This window comes from Tamandua tetradactyla, chromosome X, assembly GCF_023851605.1.
Source record: "Tamandua tetradactyla isolate mTamTet1 chromosome X, mTamTet1.pri, whole genome shotgun sequence".
Classification (NCBI taxonomy): Eukaryota; Metazoa; Chordata; class Mammalia; order Pilosa; family Myrmecophagidae; genus Tamandua; species Tamandua tetradactyla.
The window spans coordinates 115,264,592-115,270,591 of record NC_135353.1 but is presented as its reverse complement, the minus strand read 5'-3'; the positions used below and the strand labels follow the sequence as shown (position 1 = coordinate 115,270,591).

The 6,000-nt window shown below is 37.5% G+C and overlaps 1 long non-coding RNA gene and 1 pseudogene across 2 annotated transcripts in view; both read right to left on the bottom strand.

Annotated features, from left to right (window-relative positions):
• Positions 1–677: 677 nt before the first annotated feature.
• The window catches only part of LOC143670664 (uncharacterized), a 53,482-nt gene continuing 48,159 nt past the window's right edge, over positions 678–6,000 (bottom strand). The window contains exon 3 of the long non-coding RNA XR_013169426.1: positions 678–1,754. This is a non-coding gene — a long non-coding RNA (uncharacterized LOC143670664). The remainder of the gene's footprint in view (positions 1,755–6,000) is intronic.
• LOC143670376 (motile sperm domain-containing protein 1 pseudogene) lies at positions 3,900–5,904 on the bottom strand (annotated as a pseudogene). Its single transcript, XR_013169343.1, has 2 exons — positions 5,084–5,904; positions 3,900–3,969 (listed from the first exon to the last, which is right to left on the bottom strand). The product of XR_013169343.1 is annotated as a motile sperm domain-containing protein 1 pseudogene (transcript).

Sequence of the window (6,000 nt, the reverse complement as noted above, 5' to 3'; positions counted from 1 at the left end):
CTCTGAAACCTTTAAAAAAATTTAGTCTTGTCTCCACCCTTGACTTGCTGTGTGACTTTGAGCCAGCTGCTGGACCTCTCTGGACCTATTTTTGCATCTATAATATCAGGAGCTTGGGCAGACATGTCCAATGGCACTTCTTGAAAAATCAAAAGAAAATAAGGCACTTGTCAGAGACCACCCCTCCCATCCAAATCTTACATCTTCTCCCACTGCCCTCTCCTCCCTACTGTCAGGAGCTATCAGCACTGGTTCAGTTGCCAAGGTTGTTGCCATGTGAATGGGTTACAAATAACTGAGATGCAGACAGGAATTTTCACCCAAGAGCTGTTGGGTCAAAGGTTTCTTTTACATACTTTTTAAAATGCAATTTTATTGAGATATATTCATACACCATACAATCCATCCGAAGTATACAATCAATGGTTCACACTGTCATCACATAGTTGTACATTCATCACCATGATCATTTTTAGAACATTTACATTACTCCAGAAAAAGAAATAAAAAGAAAAACGTAAACCCCAAACATCCATACCCCTTATCCCACCCTCATATTGACCACTAGTATTAGACTCTACCAAAATTTAAGACTTACAATAGAGGAAAGCTAACTAATAGAGTATAAAGCGATAGATAGATATATCAGTGGAACAGAACAAAACATCCAGTAGTAAATCCACACAAACATGGGCTACTGACTTTTTTTCTGCAATACAGTTTTACAATTATTACCAAAGACCGGGGTTACTGGATTACAGTTCAACAACTCAAGGTCTTTCCTTTTGGCTATTTTAAAACACTAGATAAAAAAACCAGATATCTATATAATGAGTCAGTGGTCACAGTCATTTTTTTATCCGAAGTTCTCAGTTGCACCTCTCCCTCTCATCTGATCTGCTCAGTTTGCTAGCTGCCAGAATACGATATACCAGAAACAGAACAGCTTTTAACAGGTGGAATTTAATAAGATGCAAGTTTACAGTTCTAAGTCTGTGAAAATGTCCCAATTAAAACAAGTCTGCAATAGTGTTCAAATTAAGGCATCAACAAGAGGTTACCTTCACTCACAAAAGGCCAATGAAGTTCAGGGTTTCTCTCTCAACTGAAAAGGCACATGGTGAACATGGTGACATCTGCTAGCTTTCTCTCCAGGCTTCTTGTTTCATGACGCTCCCCCAGGGGCATTTTCCTTCTTCATCTCCAAAGGTCTCTGGCTTCTTGGGCTCTCCTGGGTCTTGTGGCTCTCTTTTGGCTCTCTCCAAAATGCTTCCTCTTTTAAAATATTCCAGTAAACTAATTAAGACCACCTGGAATAGCTCTTTAGTACTATTTTTTTTTTTAAAAAAACTATGTGTTTATATTTCCTGAATAAAAAATAAAAATGAAAATAAAAGGCTATAGATTCTATGAAAAAGTATTAAGAAAATAAAAGCTGGTAGTAATTTTCTGTTTCTAGAAGTAAGGCCATCAAATCACCTCGGAAACAAAAACACCAGAAAAAAGGCTCTTTACTGTGACCACGGTAGCTCAGGTTTCCACCCACTGATCTGGAGAAAACTGTGTTATCACCATTAATCTGAATGTGGCTGGTGGAAACCAGTACAGCACTGTGTAGCACTTACATGGGTTGGGTGTGGTTATACAGTCATGATGTAATTCCCTGTCAGCTGTTTCTTAGCTCTGTGAGCTTGAGCAAAGGACACTTGTGAGTCTCACATTCCTTCTTTATGCAATGAAGATAATTCAAGCGCCTGGAACAGAATAAGCAGTCAGCAAATATTACCCACTATGATTTAAATGTTTAATGTTCTCTGTAGTAACATATTTTGGGTGTATCATTAACAGTATTATCCTCCCATCTAGCAAAGTTTTTTAATTCTAAACATGGGCTTGGACTGGACAGTCCTTGGAAATCACTTGCTCTTGAGAACAGTGTGTATGTGTTTTTGTGCCAGCATTAGCTCACAGAAGATACCGAGTTTGGACCACATCAGGAGACATGCAGTCTTGAATTGCTACTGACTCCTGTTGAAGGAAAGACTGTTAAAGGGACTAGACTGGATTGTTGGTATCACTACAAACATTGTTGTTTAACATTCAAAATACTCACTTGTCATGGTCAGGTTCATGTGTCAACTTGGCCAGGTGGTGGTACCTGTTTGTCTGGTTGGGCAAGTGTTGGCCTCTCTGTTGCGATGAGGACATTTTATAGAATTAAATCATGATCATGTTAGCTGTATCCACAGCTGGTTCCATTTGTAATCAGCCAAGAGGAGTGTCTTCTTTAATGAGTGATGCTTAATCTAACCACTGGATCCTTCTAAGGAGGATTCAGAAAAGATAGGCTCTCTTCCTGCTTCTGCCGGTGAGTCTCTCCTGTGGAGTTTGACCAGACCTTCCATCAGAATTGTCAGTGTCACAGCCTGCCCTATGGATTTTGGACTCTACATTCCCATGGTTACATGAGACGCTTTGATAAATTTTATATTTATGAATATTTCCTGCTGGTTCTGTTTCTCTAAAGAACCTTAACTAATACACCTCTCTTTGTGAAATGTGCTGCTGACTATTTGTGATTGTCTTGGGTGACCCACAGGGTCAGGAAGCTGTGAAATTGCCCCCAGAAGAAAAATGAATATTTTGGAGTGTTATGCTGGATTAAGAAATACAATTAGCTTGGGAATGGGGAACGTAAAAATAACCTCTCTCTAAGCCAAGATGAGAGCTGAGAATCTGGCCTTCAGGTAGGAAGCACATGGTCAAAACCCACCCAATTGGTAGAAGATAATCTTGTCCCTACCTGATATCAGGCTAATGGGATATGGAGAGTGACAGCCAGTAAGTAGGCAGCCCCCTTCAGAGGGGGAAGAGTGACATTCTCCAGGAGAGGTAATATCTGCTATCCATTAAAAGTTTTCCTTTATGGCTTGGTAATTCTCTTCTGTTATCACCAAACTCCCGTAAACTTCTATTAAACATGCATACACTGAAGATATTCCATCCATAACAGAAAAAAAGAAAAGAATGCTACGAAAAGGCACTTTCAGAGAATAAGAAATAGTGCTTAGAAATTTAAAATAATTGCCAAAATAAAAAATTAAATAGAAGAGAAAGTCAAGAAAATGTCACAGAATACAGAATAAATAGCAAAAACATGGAAATATGAGAAAATAAAGTGGAAGACAATCATTCATAAGACACAAAATCCAACTGATGAGAGTTCCAAAAACAGACACAGAGGACATGAACAGAGAATATTACCAAAGAAATAAAATAATGATGTCCCACAGTAAAGGGACATGTCTTCAGATTGAAAAGGTCCACCCACCAAAAGAGGTAGAGAAAAATCCACTTCTAGACAAAATATTAAACATAAGGAAAAACATTTGAGCTTCCATAGACAGGGAAAACAGGTTGCTAACAAAGGAATGGGAATATTATTAGCATCCATCTTCAAACAGCAACGCTGCATGCTAAAAGCAATACCTTTAAAATTCAGAGGAAAAATTATTATTTTTTTTCAGGTCTCCATTTTCTTTTATTTTTTAAAAGTAATTTCTGCCCTTTACAATGTGTTGTCACACACACGTGTGTGCACTTACACACAACACATGACTTGAGATGGACAGAGAAACCTACAGTTTTTGTTTTTTTTTTTACAAAATTCAAAGTAGATTACATTTATGTGCTTTTCAGTCATTACACAACATACAGACATGATCCATTTAATGATTTATGCTCCCCACATGGTTAAACAATGAGGATTTTCTATGAAAGTATACATAAAAGCTTTTTAGAAGCAAAGTCCTGTTTCCTGCAAAAACCAGTCTCAGGCATACATTTTATGTTTACATATAATTCTTGAGAATACCACAATAGCAGTACATAGGTTCGTTCTGTAAAAAGATCTGAAAGATGATTTTCAAGAGACTTCTTCGTAATGCATTGTGCTCTCAGATAAAAATCCTAAGTCAAAAGATAGTAACAGTTAAAACTGCATATTTATGTCAGAGATCAGAAGAGGCTATAAAGAAATGTAAATAGTTGTGTTTAGGGGACTTTTTTTGGTAAAGTTGTTCAAATAATAAATAACTTAAAAAGTCTCAGAGACTGATACAAAATAGATACAGATATCAAGGATTATCTGTACTTGGCTTAGAGTTTAAAGGAGAACATTATCTCCACCTGAACGACACAGCATCTAGTAATCCCAATTTGGGTAAATCCTTACTGTCAGTCAGGCAAGGTGCCTTGGGAGAAAAGATAAAATTGTTTTTCCCCTGGTAACAGAAAGTCAGGGTGAACCTACTAGCTAAACCAATGACTTCCTTCCTTTAGAACTCTTAGATCAAACAGAGAGGTCGGGTGGCTCAGCAGGTAGAGCTCTCGCCTACCATGCCTGAGACCCGGGTTCGATTCCCAGTACCTGCCCATGCAAAAAAAAAAAAAAAAAAAACCTAGAGGAGCCACCCTATTTCTAGTGGGTTTCAATTTTAAAAACCCATATGCCTGGCGCCTGGACCACAACCTGTTTTGCAATTCACCTAGGATAAACATGATTCCTCAGTGCTTTAGGCTTTTTTTTTGAACCTCCACTGATGAACTGTAAAACTCTCATTTTAGAAATACCATGGCAACTGTTCATGGTGCTAGAGGACAAGGTATAATTTACATAGTAACATTGATGCTTGTAGCCAAGAGATAAATGCAATCTTTATTTTTAAGCTGGTCAGCTTGCTCTTTTAGGACTTTAACTTTGAAGAACACATGACCTTAGCAATCAAAGCAACCTAGAAAAAGATGACAAAGTAACAAATGTTGTTTTAATTAAAGTCTTCTGTGCAATAGGTACAGATAGAAAAAGAGTTTCTTCAAATAATTTCAGAGGTGCCACTCAGAGGCATCCTTGCTGTCTGTAACTTAATGTGCTAGTGTCCTTCAAATAAAATTACAGAGTAATTTAAAATATATATTATATATTTGCAATTATTTTAAATCATTCAATAGTTTAGAGCATATTAATGGAGTGGGATAGAGATAAAGGCAGTTCACATTCATAATATTTTGAAGATAAAATTACTTCAGAAGTCAACTGAAATCCTTGCTCATGTTCTAAGTATTGCCATTGTGATAACACCTAAAATATAAGCAGCCACTAATTTTTGATTTACATTTAAGTGGAGGTAGAGAGGTACCAGCGATTCCATATCCCCCAGAGTAGGAAGCATTAGGGCTGCAATGCATACCAATCCCAGGAAGACTGTTAGTAAACTAAGCCCTGAGGAGACAGTTCTGTTTCCTGGTTGAAACGACTGCTCAAAAAATAAACTTTCTCTTAAATGCTCCTTTATTCTTTTTTCCTCTTCTTCCTTTTGTTGTTCTTTTGCAGATGGAAGAAGAGTAGCAACAACTTCTTTCCTTCCTAAAGCCTTCCTCTGGCTTTGCTCAGAAACTTGGAGAAGGAATTTGTCTATTACACCATAGTGACAGGATCGAACATCTCTATCACGAATCACAATATCCACACAACACTGAGGCTTTACTGCACCTGCAGCATCAACGACAACATACTTATTTGGAGTAGTACACAAAACTTTGAACTTTAAGGCAAACTCATAGGGATTATATAGAGTCAACACTTGCTTATGTGTTGACTGATCATCTGCATAAAATATTAGCTCCGTGGGAAATACAAAAACAGGAAGATTTCCTTCCACTGACTCTGGTTGTCTTTTTTGTTGATGCATTGGCACTAATCCACTCTTGCTACAGCTTCTGTTTCTATAGTCTTGTCTATTCTGGACTTTTCTTAGATTCAGTTAAAAACTCCAAAGCATTTTGGCAATCTCGGGAACACGAGCTCCTCGGAAAGCAGCTACGACTGCTCCTCCGGTCCTTTGTCAGCGTCTCTCGAAAAATTATTTTTAACAGAATTCTAAAGCCAAACTAACATTCCAATATAATGATAAAATAATTACTACATTTTCAGACTTGCAA